We start from the raw sequence: 14,799 nt of genomic DNA on the forward strand, positions 1-14,799 counted from the left end.
AACCTGGGACTATGTGTTTCCTGCTGGGAAAGCAACATGGTATACCCGTGCTTAAGTCCAGCTCACCTGGTCATGAGCTTTTCTGAGCTGGGAGGCAACTCTTTTCCCATGCCTCGGCAAAAGCCTCCTTTGCAATGGACTCGCGGCCACTGTGCCAAGAAGTGTTTGCGATGTTCCCTCCTGTGATCGGAATCGGTTTGTGTGAACACCGGTCACCTCAAGCCTCACTCGGTAAGGGCTTCCCACACTCAAGGAACAAACAGGAACCCAGGATTTCTTTCTTGCACACAGCAGTGAACAAATCCCCAAATTCCATGTAGGAGCAGCACCCTTCAACTTGTTGTGGGAAAGCTTCCCCGTCCCGTCCATCTGAGCACCATTTGCCACATCCACTTCCACGAATCATGTACAAATGATACGCTTCTCACTCACAGCAATCTTCACCGCAAGCGTCTCTGCACTTGGAATGACCGCTGGTGTTGAAGGAACTCTCTTGGGTGAAACGCTTGCAGACCCGTCCGTCTCCATAGGTCTGGTACTGGAAATCTGAAAATCTTCCTTGTGATGTGCGTCAACCTGATTGCTACTGCTATTCTTTTTATATGACTCTATGTTAGCCAAGCGTTTTAAGGGATCTGGTGCCCCACAGTGCCAGATGATGTCTGGGAACAAAGACACTAGTGACTCTACCGACCTGGGTCTTGTTCCCAGGACACTGAATGACAACTGCATAGGAAATTTCCTTCATCTAGCCTGTCAGTTACACATCTCATTTCCCCTGTTAGAAACCCCCTTCCTCTGCAGTCTGAAAGGCTGTCATTCCAAATCACCTTGAGAAACGCAGAGCGTAGCACTGTGAGAACGAAATCGTGGTTGGTGAGTTGAGAAATGGAAGGCAAACCTTTCAGAACCTGCTTGGACGAAGCTGGATGAGAGCTGGCCGTTCCCAAAGATTTGTGGGTATCACATTGCTCTCCTCTAGCTCGTCAGTTGCACGTGCACATCCCGTGTGGGGCCAGCCTGGCCGTTCTTTCCGCCCATGGCTTCATTACCCCGTTTCGAATACGAAACACAGAGATCGGGGCAGCAGGAAGGCAGCTCTGCGAAAGTGCTATTTCCACGTCTCCAAAATAATTGGCTCCTTGTCTTGAACTCCGCGGCAAAACTCCACACCCAGAAAGGGCAAGGGGCGTAACACAACTTTCACCTAGCTAGAAGGGCACATAACCATTTCCCATAAGGGCGATATATTTCCCAGGCCACCAGTAAGGTTTTGCCAGACACGTGGCTTCACACACCCTGCCAGACGCACGGCCACATGCCCGTTACCGATACGTGCGGTTCGGTTATGTAGCTGAAACCACCTGGTGGATGACACATTCAGTATGGGACCACTGCAGGCATTTTTAGTAGTGTGCATCACGTTTCTATCCTCTAGCCCATAACGGACTTCTGCATTTCCTCTCAGAGCAACACGTTCCTACATGCCCTCTGTGGAGAGGCATGAGCCTCGTTCCGTCCGTGGGACTTGAGCCCACTTTGTTAGCTTCTCTCAGCTTCTAAAGACCAAAGAGATAGAGTGTCTGTGTACGGAAGTTTCGAAAGTAATCGCTTCATGTGTCCCACAAGAGGGACAGCTTCTGGTCACTAAAGGAGCACTGTGGGGAAACCATGGTTCCGAGAGCTGACATCAAAGGGATCCCGTTCCTTAGGAAATTCTTCATGGTATGAGGGTGGAGATAGCACAAGCTGCCCTTGGCCTGAGGACCGTGCTTCTGTGGAGCTACAAGTCAGAGGGAGACACCTCTGCAAAAACTCCGTGGAGAAGCCTCTGAAATGACAAATCTTTTACCTCTGCCATTAGGCTCAGGGGCAAACGTGTGAACGTAACTTCTGTTTCCCGTGGCACGACCTCCTACAGAGAGACATTGCCATACTTTGCAGAGGTACGCCACCAGCACGTGGCCAAGTGCCTTGAAAAGAGTTTGCACCGTGTGGGCTTCAGAGCCAAGCCCTTAGAGCGCGTTATTTGAACCCCTGTGCAAGTCGGGTACCACAGTTCTCGCATAGATGACACTATGTTCTCGAACCAAGGAGTATGTGGTTCCTTCAGGGAACGCCCCATGGTATACCATGCATCCGCCCAGCCAACCTCAGTCATGAGCATTTCTGAGCAGGGGAGCAACTCATCTCCCTTACCAGGGGAAAGGCCTCCTTTGCAGTGGGCTTGAGGCCACAGTGGCAAGAAGTGTTTGTAGTGTTCCCTCCTGTGATCGGAAGTGATCTGTGTGAACACAGGTCACCTTAAGCCTCACTCCAAGGACTTTCTGCAGTCAAGGAACAAACACCAACCCAGGATTTCTTTCTCGCACACAGCAATACACTAACCCCGGAATTCCATGTAGGAGCAGCACCCTGCAACTTGTTTTGGGAAGCCTTTCTCGTCCCGTCCACCTGAGCACCCTTTGCTACACTGCAATTCCAAGAAGCATGTAAAATGATACGTTTGCACTCACAGCACTCTTCACCGCAGGTGACACTGCCCTCGTTATAACCTCCAGTGTTGAAGGAACCCTCTTGGGCGAAACGCTTGCAGAAACGTCTCCACTGGGCTTGGTATCGGAAGTCTGCAGGGTTTCTTTGTGATGTGTGTCCACCTGTTTTCTCCTGCTCTCCTCTGTATGAGGCTCTGTGGTATCAACGTGTTTTAAGGGTGCCGATGCACCACAGTGCCAGACAATGTCTGGGACCAAAGACACTATGTGCTGGCCCGACCTCACTCCTGTTTCCAATACACTGAAGGACAACTGCAGAGGAAATTTTCTTCATCTAGCCTGTTGCGTACACATCCCTTTTTCCCTGTGAGAAACTCCCTTCCAGTGCAGTCTGCAGGGCTGTCATTCCATATCAGCTTGAGAAACACGGAACGAAGCACTGTTTGCACACACTTGTGCTTTGCGTGTTGAGAAAAGGTGCGCAATCCTTTCAGAACCTGCTTGGAGCAAGCTGGATGAGAACTGGCCAATCCTGAAAGAATTGTGGGTACCAAATTGTTTTCCTCTAGCTCGTCAGTTGCAGGTGCACATCCTGTCTGGGACGAGCCTGCTCATACCTCCGGCCAAGGCTTCTTTTATTCTATTTCGAATATGGAACACAGACCTCATGGTAGCATTAAGGCATCTCTGTGAAATTGCTCTTTCCGGGTCTCCAAGATCAGTGGCTCCTTGTCTTGACCTCATGGCAAAACTCCAAATCCAGAAAGGGCTAAGTGTGTAACTTACATTTCACATAGCTGGAAGGGCACATACCCATTTCCCATAAGGGGGACACATTTGCCAGGCCATCAGTAAGGTGTTGCTGAGCACATGGCTTCACACACACTGCCAGGCGCAGGGGCACATGTCCGTTACCGCTACATGCCGTTCGCTTATGTAGTAGAAACCACCCAGTGCATGACAGTTTCCGTATGGGAGCACTCCAGGGATTTCTATCAGCATGCATCACGTTTCTCTCCTATAGCCCATAACGGACTTCTGCACTCCTTCTGGGAGCAACACATTTCATCATGACCTCTGTGGAGAGGCATGAGCCTCTTATCGCCCATGGGACTTGACCTACTTGGTTAGCTTCGCTCAGCTTCCAAAGACCAAAGAGATAGAGTGTATGGGTTTGGAAGGTTCGAAAGTAATCGCCTCATGTGTCCCACATGAGGGATAGCTTCTGGTTACTAAAGGAGCATTCTCGGGAGACCTTGGTTCCGAGAGCTGATATCAAAGGGATCCCGTTCCTTCGGAGATGGTTCATGGTATGAGGGTGGAGACACCACCATCTGCCCTGGGCCTGAGGTCCAAGCTTGTGTGGAGCTTCAAGTCAAAGGCAGGCACCTCTCCAAAAATTCGGTGGAGAATCCTCTGAAATGATCCAGCTTTTCCTTCTGCCTCTGGTCTCAGGGGCGAAAGTGTGAACGAAATTTGTGTTCCCAGTAGGAAGAACCCTTACAGAGTGTAATTATCATGCTTTGCAGAGGTGGGCAACCAGCACGTGGCCAAGCGCCCCTAAAAGTCTTGCATCGTATGGGCTTCAGAACCGAGCACTTAACGCAACTTATGGGAGCCCCCGAGCAAACCGGGTACCACAGTTCTCGCATAGATTACACTATGTTCTAGAACCTGGGACTATGTGTTTCCTGCTGGGAAAGCAACATGGTATACCCGTGCTTAAGTTCAGCCCACCTGGTCATGAGCTTTTCTGAGCTGGGAGGCAACTCTTTTCCCATGCCTCGGCAAAGGCCTCCTTTGCAATGGACTCGCGTCCACTGTGCCAAGAAGTGTTTGCGATGTTCCCTCCTGTGATCGGAATCGGTTTGTGTGAACACCGGTCACCTCAAGCCTCACTCGGTAAGGGCTTCCCACACTCAAGGAACAAACAGGAACCCAGGATTTCTTTCTTGCACACAGCAGTGAACAAATCCCCAAATTCCATGTAGGAGCAGCACCCTTCAACTTGTTGTGGGAAAGCTTCCCCGTCCCGTCCATCTGAGCACCATTTGCCACATCCACTTCCACGAATCATGTACAAATGATACGCTTCTCACTCACAGCAATCTTCACCGCAAGCGTCTCTGCACTTGGAATGACCGCTGGTGTTGAAGGAACTCTCTTGGGTGAAACGCTTGCAGACCCGTCCGTCTCCACAGGTCTGGTACTGGAAATCTGAAAATCTTCCTTGTGATGTGCGTCAACCTGATTGCTACTGCTATTCTTTTTATATGACTCTATGTTAGCCAAGCGTTTTAAGGGATCTGGTGCCCCACAGTGCCAGATGATGTCTGGGAACAAAGACACTAGTGACTCTACCGACCTGGGTCTTGTTCCCAGGACACTGAATGACAACTGCATAGGAAATTTCCTTCATCTAGCCTGTCAGTTACACATCTCATTTCCCCTGTTAGAAACCCCCTTCCTCTGCAGTCTGAAAGGCTGTCATTCCAAATCACCTTGAGAAACGCAGAGCGTAGCACTGTGAGAACGAAATCGTGGTTGGTGAGTTGAGAAATGGAAGGCAAACCTTTCAGAACCTGCTTGGACGAAGCTGGATGAGAGCTGGCCGTTCCCAAAGATTTGTGGGTATCACATTGCTCTCCTCTAGCTCGTCAGTTGCACGTGCACATCCCGTGTGGGGCCAGCCTGGCCGTGCTTTCCGCCCATGGCTTCATTACCCCGTTTCGAATACGGAACACAGAGATCGGGGCAGCAGGAAGGCAGCTCTGCGAAAGTGCTATTTCCACGTCTCCAAAATAATTGGCTCCTTGTCTTGAACTCCGCGGCAAAACTCCACACCCAGAAAGGGCAAGGGGCGTAACACAACTTTCACCTAGCTAGAAGGGCACATAACCATTTCCCATAAGGGCGATATATTTCCCAGGCCACCAGTAAGGTTTTGCCAGACACGTGGCTTCACACACCCTGCCAGACGCAGGGCCACATGCCCGTTACCGATACGTGCGGTTCGGTTATGTAGCTGAAACCACCTGGTGGATGACACATTCAGTATGGGACCACTGCAGGCATTTTTAGTAGTGTGCATCACGTTTCTATCCTCTAGCCCATAACGGACTTCTGCATTTCCTCTCAGAGCAACACGTTCCTACATGCCCTCTGTGGAGAGGCATGAGCCTCGTTCCGTCCGTGGGACTTGAGCCCACTTTGTTAGCTTCTCTCAGCTTCTAAAGACCAAAGAGATAGAGTGTCTGTGTACGGAAGTTTCGAAAGTAATCGCTTCATGTGTCCCACAAGAGGGACAGCTTCTGGTCACTAAAGGAGCACTGTGGGGAAACCATGTTTCCGAGAGCTGACACCAAAGGGATCCCGTTCCTTAGGAAATTCTTCATGGTATGAGGGTGGAGATAGCACAAGCTGCCCTTGGCCTGAGGACCGTGCTTCTGTGGAGCTACAAGTCAGAGGGAGACAACTCTGCAAAAACTCCGTGGAGAAGCCTCTGAAATGACAAATCTTTTACCTCTGCCATTAGGCTCAGGGGCAAACGTGTGAACGTAACTTCTGTTTCCCGTGGCACGACCTCCTACAGAGAGACATTGCCATACTTTGCAGAGGTACGCCACCAGCACGTGGCCAAGTGCCTTGAAAAGAGTTTGCACCGTGTGGGCTTCAGAGCCAAGCCCTTAGAGCGCGTTATTTGAACCCCTGTGCAAGTCGGGTACCACAGTTCTCGCATAGATGACACTATGTTCTCGAACCAAGGAGTATATGGTTCCTTCAGGGAAAGCCACATGGTATACCATGCATCCGCCCAGCCAACCTCAGTCATGAGCATTTCTGAGCAGGGGAGCAACTCGTCTCCCTTACCAGGGGAAAGGCCTCCTTTGCAGTGGGCTTGAGGCCACAGTGGCAAGAAGTGTTTGTAGTGTTCCCTCCTGTGATCGGAAGTGATCTGTGTGAACACAGGTCACCTTAAGCCTCACTCCAAGGACTTTCTGCAGTCAAGGAACAAACACCAACCCAGGATTTCTTTCTCGCACACAGCAATACACTAAGCCCGGAATTCCATGTAGGAGCAGCACCCTGCAACTTGTTTTGGGAAGCCTTTCTCGTCCCGTCCACCTGAGCACCCTTTGCTACACTGCAATTCCAAGAAGCATGTAAAATGATACGTTTGCACTCACAGCACTCTTCACCGCAGGTGACACTGCCCTCGTTATAACCTCCAGTGTTGAAGGAACCCTCTTGGGCGAAACGCTTGCAGAAACGTCTCCACTGGGCTTGGTATCGGAAGTCTGCAGGGTTTCTTTGTGATGTGTGTCCACCTGTTTTCTCCTGCTCTCCTCTGTATGAGGCTCTGTGCTATCAACGTGTTTTAAGGGTGCCGATGCACCACAGTGCCAGACAATATCTGGGACCAAAGACACTATGTGCTGGCCCGACCTCACTCCTGTTTCCAATACACTGAAGGACAACTGCAGAGGAAATTTTCTTCATCTAGCCTGTTAGGTACACATCCCTTTTTCCCTGTGAGAAACTCCCTTCCAGTGCAGTCTGCAGGGCTGTCATTCCATATCAGCTTGAGAAACACGGAACGAAGCACTGTTTGCACACACTTGTGCTTTGCGTGTTGAGAAAAGGTGCGCAATCCTTTCAGAACCTGCTTGGAGCAAGCTGGATGAGAACTGGCCAATCCTGAAAGAATTGTGGGTACCAAATTGTTTTCCTCTAGCTCGTCAGTTGCAGGTGCACATCCCGTCTGGGACGAGCCTGCTCGTACAGCCGGCCAAGGCTTCTTTTATTCTATTTCGAATATGGAACACAGACCTCATGGTAGCATTAAGGCATCTCTGTGAAATTGCTCTTTCCGGGTCTCCAAGTTCAGTGGCTCCTTGTCTTGACCTCATGGCAAAACTCCAAATCCAGAAAGGGCTAAGTGTGTAACTTACATTTCACATAGCTGGAAGGGCACATACCCATTTCCCATAAGGGGGACACATTTGCCAGGCCATCAGTAAGGTGTTGCTGAGCACATGGCTTCACACACACTGCCAGGCGCAGGGGCACATGTCCGTTACCGCTACATGCCGTTCGCTTATGTAGTAGAAACCACCCAGTGCATGACAGTTTCCGTATGGGAGCACTCCAGGGATTTCTATCAGCATGCATCACGTTTCTCTCCTATAGCCCATAACGGACTTCTGCACTCCTTCTGGGAGCAACACATTTCATCATGACCTCTGTGGAGAGGCATGAGCCTCTTATCGCCCATGGGACTTGGCCTACTTGGTTAGCTTCGCTCAGCTTCCAAAGACCAAAGAGATAGAGTGTATGGGTTTGGAAGGTTCGAAAGTAATCGCCTCATGTGTCCCACATGAGGGATAGCTTCTGGTTACTAAAGGAGCACTCTCGGGAGACCTTGGTTCCGAGAGCTGATATCAAAGGGATCCCGTTCCTTCGGAGATGGTTCATGGTATGAGGGTGGAGACACCACCATCTGCCCTGGGCCTGAGGTCCAAGCTTGTGTGGAGCTTCAAGTCAAAGGCAGGCACCTCTCCAAAAATTCGGTGGAGAATCCTCTGAAATGATCCAGCTTTTGCTTCTGCCTCTGGTCTCAGGGGCGAAAGTGTGAACGAAATTTGTGTTCCCAGTAGGAAGAACCCGTACAGAGTGTAATTATCATGCTTTGCAGAGGTGGGCAACCAGCACGTGGCCAAGCGCCCCTAAAAGTCTTGCATCGTATGGGCTTCAGAACCGAGCCCTTAACGCAACTTATGGGAGCCCCCGAGCAAACCGGGTACCACAGTTCTCGCATACATTACACTATGTTCTAAAACCTGGGACTATGTGTTTCCTGCTGGGAAAGCAACATGGTACACCCGTGCTTAAGTCCAGCCCACCTCGTCATGAGCTTTTCTGCGCTGGGAGGCAACTCTTTTCCCATGCCTCGGCAAAGGCCTCCTTTGCAATGGACTCGCGGCCACTGTACCAAGAAGTGTTTGCGATGTTCCCTCCTGTGATCGGAATCGGTTTGTGTGAACACCGGTCACCTCAAGCCTCACTCGGTAAGGGCTTCCCACACTCAAGGAACAAACAGGAACCCAGGATTTCTTTCTTGCACACAGCAGTGAACAAATCCCCAAATTCCATGTAGGAGCAGCACCCTTCAACTTGTTGTGGGAAAGCTTCCCCGTCCCGTCCATCTGAGCACCATTTGCCACATCCACTTCCACGAATCATGTACAAATGATATGCTTCTCACTCACAGCAATCTTCACCGCAAGCGTCTCTGCACTTGGAATGACCGCTGGTGTTGAAGGAACTCTCTTGGGTGAAACGCTTGCAGACCCGTCCGTCTCCACAGGTCTGGTACTGGAAATCTGAAAATCTTCCTTGTGATGTGCGTCAACCTGATTGCTACTGCTATTCTTTTTATATGACTCTATGTTAGCCAAGCGTTTTAAGGGATCTGGTGCCCCACAGTGCCAGATGATGTCTGGGAACAAAGACACTAGTGACTCTACCGACCTGGGTCTTGTTCCCAGGACACTGAATGACAACTGCATAGGAAATTTCCTTCATCTAGCCTGTCAGTTACACATCTCATTTCCCCTGTTAGAAACCCCCTTCCTCTGCAGTCTGAAAGGCTGTCATTCCAAATCACCTTGAGAAACGCAGAGCGTAGCACTGTGAGAACGAAATCGTGGTTGGTGAGTTGAGAAATGGAAGGCAAACCTTTCAGAACCTGCTTGGACGAAGCTGGATGAGAGCTGGCCGTTCCCAAAGATTTGTGGGTATCACATTGCTCTCCTCTAGCTCGTCAGTTGCACGTGCACATCCCGTGTGGGGCCAGCCTGGCCGTGCTTTCCGCCCATGGCTTCATTACCCCGTTTCGAATACGGAACACAGAGATCGGGGCAGCAGGAAGGCAGCTCTGCGAAAGTGCTATTTCCACGTCTCCAAAATAATTGGCTCCTTGTCTTGAACTCCGCGGCAAAACTCCACACCCAGAAAGGGCAAGGGGCGTAACACAACTTTCACCTAGCTAGAAGGGCACATAACCATTTCCCATAAGGGCGATATATTTCCCAGGCCACCAGTAAGGTTTTGCCAGACACGTGGCTTCACACACCCTGCCAGACGCAGGGCCACATGCCCGTTACCGATACGTGCGGTTCGGTTATGTAGCTGAAACCACCTGGTGGATGACACATTCAGTATGGGACCACTGCAGGCATTTTTAGTAGTGTGCATCACGTTTCTATCCTCTAGCCCATAACGGACTTCTGCATTTCCTCTCAGAGCAACACGTTCCTACATGCCCTCTGTGGAGAGGCATGAGCCTCGTTCCGTCCGTGGGACTTGAGCCCACTTTGTTAGCTTCTCTCAGATTCTAAAGACCAAAGAGATAGAGTGTCTGCGTACGGAAGTTTCGAAAGTAATCGCTTCATGTGTCCCACAAGAGGGACAGCTTCTGGTCACTAAAGGAGCACTGTGGGGAAACCATGGTTCCGAGAGCTGACATCAAAGGGATCCCGTTCCTTAGGAAATTCTTCATGGTATGAGGGTGGAGATAGCACAAGCTGCCCTTGGCTTGAGGACCGTGCTTCTGTGGAGCTACAAGTCAGAGGGAGACACCTCTGCAAAAACTCCGTGGAGAAGCCTCTGAAATGACAAATCTTTTACCTCTGCCATTAGGCTCAGGGGCAAACGTGTGAACGTAACTTCTGTTTCCCGTGGCACGACCTCCTACAGAGAGACATTGCCATACTTTGCAGAGGTACGCCACCAGCACGTGGCCAAGTGCCTTGAAAAGAGTTTGCACCGTGTGGGCTTCAGAGCCAAGCCCTTAGAGCGCGTTATTTGAACCCCTGTGCAAGTCGGGTACCACAGTTCTCGCATAGACGACACTATGTTCTCGAACCAAGGAGTATGTGGTTCCTTCAGGGAAAGCCACATGGTATACCATGCATCCGCCCAGCCAACCTCAGTCATGAGCATTTCTGAGCAGGGGAGCAACTCGTCTCCCTTACCAGGGGAAAGGCCTCCTTTGCAGTGGGCTTGAGGCCACAGTGGCAAGAAGTGTTTGTAGTGTTCCCTCCTGTGATCGGAAGTGATCTGTGTGAACACAGGTCACCTTAAGCCTCACTCCACGGACTTTCTGCAGTCAAGGAACAAACACCAACCCAGGATTTCTTTCTCGCACACAGCAATACACTGAGCCCGGAATTCCATGTAGGAGCAGCACCCTGCAACTTGTTTTGGGAAGCCTTTCTCGTCCCGTCCACCTGAGCACCCTTTGCTACACTGCAATTCCAAGAAGCATGTAAAATGATACGTTTGCACTCACAGCACTCTTCACCGCAGGTGACACTGCCCTCGTTATAACCTCCAGTGTTGAAGGAACCCTCTTGGGCGAAACGCTTGCAGAAACGTCTCCACTGGGCTTCGTATCGGAAATCTGCAGGGTTTCTTTGTGATGTGTGTCCACCTGTTTTCTCCTGCTCTCCTCTGTATGAGGCTCTGTGCTATCAACGTGTTTTAAGGGTGCCGATGCACCACAGTGCCAGACAATATCTGGGACCAAAGACACTATGTGCTGGCCCGACCTCACTCCTGTTTCCAATACACTGAAGGACAACTGCATAGGAAATTTTCTTCATCTAGCCTGTTAGGTACACATCCCTTTTTCCCTGTGAGAAACTCCCTTCCAGTGCAGTCTGCAGGGCTGTCATTCCATATCAGCTTGAGAAACACGGAACGAAGCACTGTTTGCACACACTTGTGCTTTGCGTGTTGAGAAAAGGTGCGCAATCCTTTCAGAACCTGCTTGGAGCAAGCTGGATGAGAACTGGCCAATCCTGAAAGAATTGTGGGTACCAAATTGTTTTCCTCTAGCTCGTCAGTTGCAGGTGCACATCCCGTCTGGGACGAGCCTGCTCGTACCTCCGGCCAAGGCTTCTTTTATTCTATTTCGAATATGGAACACAGACCTCATGGTAGCATTAAGGCATCTCTGTGAAATTGCTCTTTCCGGGTCTCCAAGATCAGTGGCTCCTTGTCTTGACCTCATGGCAAAACTCCAAATCCAGAAAGGGCTAAGTGTGTAACTTACATTTCACATAGCTGGAAGGGCACATACCCATTTCCCATAAGGGGGACACATTTGCCAGGCCATCAGTAAGGTGTTGCTGAGCACGTGGCTTCACACACACTGCCAGGCGCAGGGGCACATGTCCGTTACCGCTACATGCCGTTCGCTTATGTAGTAGAAACCACCCAGTGCATGACAGTTTCCGTATGGGAGCACTCCAGGGATTTCTATCAGCATGCATCACGTTTCTCTCCTATAGCCCATAACGGACTTCTGCACTCCTTCTGGGAGCAACACATTTCATCATGACCTCTGTGGAGAGGCATGAGCCTCTTATCGCCCATGGGACTTGACCTACTTGGTTAGCTTCGCTCAGCTTCCAAAGACCAAAGAGATAGAGTGTATGGGTTTGGAAGGTTCGAAAGTAATCGCCTCATGTGTCCCACATGAGGGATAGCTTCTGGTTACTAAAGGAGCACTCTCGGGAGACCTTGGTTCCGAGAGCTGATATCAAAGGGATCCCGTTCCTTCGGAGATGGTTCATGGTATGAGGGTGGAGACACCACCATCTGCCCTGGGCCTGAGGTCCAAGCTTGTGTGGAGCTTCAAGTCAAAGGCAGGCACCTCTCCAAAAATTCGGTGGAGAATCCTCTGAAATGATGCAGCTTTTGCTTCTGCCTCTGGTCTCAGGGGCGAAAGTGTGAACGAAATTTGTGTTCCCAGTAGGAAGAACCCTTACAGAGTGTAATTATCATGCTTTGCAGAGGTGGGCAACCAGCACGTGGCCAAGCGCCCCTAAAAGTCTTGCATCGTATGGGCTTCAGAACCGAGCCCTTAACGCAACTTATGGGAGCCCCCGAGCAAACCGGGTACCACAGTTCTCGCATTGATTACACTATGTTCTAGAACCTGGGACTATGTGTTTCCTGCTGGGAAAGCAACATGGTATACCCGTGCTTAAGTCCAGCCCACCTGGTCATGAGCTTTTCTGAGCTGGGAGGCAACTCTTTTCCCATGCCTCGGCAAAGGCCTCCTTTGCAATGGACTCGCGGCCACTGTGCCAAGAAGTGTTTGCGATGTTCCCTCCTGTGATCGGAATCGGTTTGTGTGAACACCGGTCACCTCAAGCCTCACTCGGTAAGGGCTTCCCACACTCAAGGAACAAACAGGAACCCAGGATTTCTTTCTTGCACACAGCAGTGAACAAATCCCCAAATTCCATGTAGGAGCAGCACCCTTCAACTTGTTGTGGGAAAGCTTCCCCGTCCCGTCCATCTGAGCACCATTTGCCACATCCACTTCCACGAATCATGTACAAATGATACGCTTCTCACTCACAGCAATCTTCACCGCAAGCGTCTCTGCACTTGGAATGACCGCTGGTGTTGAAGGAACTCTCTTGGGTGAAACGCTTGCAGACCCGTCCGTCTCCACAGGTCTGGTACTGGAAATCTGAAAATCTTCCTTGTGATGTGCGTCAACCTGATTGCTACTGCTATTCTTTTTATATGACTCTATGTTAGCCAAGCGTTTTAAGGGATCTGGTGCCCCACAGTGCCAGATGATGTCTGGGAACAAAGACACTAGTGACTCTACCGACCTGGGTCTTGTTCCCAGGACACTGAATGACAACTGCATAGGAAATTTCCTTCATCTAGCCTGTCAGTTACACATCTCATTTCCCCTGTTAGAAACCCCCTTCCTCTGCAGTCTGAAAGGCTGTCATTCCAAATCACCTTGAGAAACGCAGAGCGTAGCACTGTGAGAACGAAATCGTGGTTGGTGAGTTGAGAAATGGAAGGCAAACCTTTCAGAACCTGCTTGGACGAAGCTGGATGAGAGTTGGCCGTTCTCAAAGATTTGTGGGTATCACATTGCTCTCCTCTAGCTCGTCAGTTGCACGTGCACATCCCGTGTGGGGCCAGCCTGGCCGTGCTTTCCGCCCAGGGCTTCATTACCCCGTTTCGAATACGGAACACAGAGATCGGGGCAGCAGGAAGGCAGCTCTGCGAAAGTGCTATTTCCACGTCTCCAAAATAATTGGCTCCTTGTCTTGAACTCCGCGGCAAAACTCCACACCCAGAAAGGGCAAGGGGCGTAACACAACTTTCACCTAGCTAGAAGGGCACATAACCATTTCCCATAAGGGCGATATATTTCCCAGGCCACCAGTAAGGTTTTGCCAGACACGTGGCTTCACACACCCTGCCAGACGCAGGGCCACATGCCCGTTACCCATACGTGCGGTTCGGTTATGTAGCTGAAACCACCTGGTGGATGACACATTCAGTATGGGACCACTGCAGGCATTTTTAGTAGTGTGCATCACGTTTCTATCCTCTAGCCCATAACGGACTTCTGCATTTCCTCTCAGAGCAACACGTTCCTACATGCCCTCTGTGGAGAGGCATGAGCCTCGTTCCGTCCGTGGGACTTGAGCCCACTTTGTTAGCTTCTCTCAGCTTCTAAAGACCAAAGAGATAGAGTGTCTGTGTACGGAAGTTTCGAAAGTAATCGCTTCATGTGTCCCACAAGAGGGACAGCTTCTGGTCACTAAAGGAGCACTGTGGGGAAACCATGGTTCCGAGAGCTGACATCAAAGGGATCCCGTTCCTTAGGAAATTCTTCATGGTATGAGGGTGGAGATAGCACAAGCTGCCCTTGGCCTGAGGACCGTGCTTCTGTGGAGCTACAAGTCAGAGGGAGACACCTCTGCAAAAACTCCGTGGAGAAGCCTCTGAAATGACAAATCTTTTACCTCTGCCATTAGGCTCAGGGGCAAACGTGTGAACGTAACTTCTGTTTCCCGTGGCACGACCTCCTACAGAGAGACATTGCCATACTTTGCAGAGGTACGCCACCAGCACGTGGCCAAGTGCCTTGAAAAGAGTTTGCACCGTGTGGGCTTCAGAGCCAAGCCCTTAGAGCGCGTTATTTGAACCCCTGTGCAAGTCGGGTACCACAGTTCTCGCATAGATGACACTATGTTCTCGAACCAAGGAGTATGTGGTTCCTTCAGGGAACGCCCCATGGTATACCATGCATCCGCCCAGCCAACCTCAGTCATGAGCATTTCTGAGCAGGGGAGCAACTCGTCTCCCTTACCAGGGGAAAGGCCTCCTTTGCAGTGGGCTTGAGGCCACAGTGGCAAGAAGTGTTTGTAGTGTTCCCTCCTGTGATCGGAAGTGATCTGTGTGAACACAGGTC

Source organism: Balaenoptera acutorostrata, chromosome X (assembly GCF_949987535.1).
Source record: "Balaenoptera acutorostrata chromosome X, mBalAcu1.1, whole genome shotgun sequence".
Classification (NCBI taxonomy): Eukaryota; Metazoa; Chordata; class Mammalia; order Artiodactyla; family Balaenopteridae; genus Balaenoptera; species Balaenoptera acutorostrata.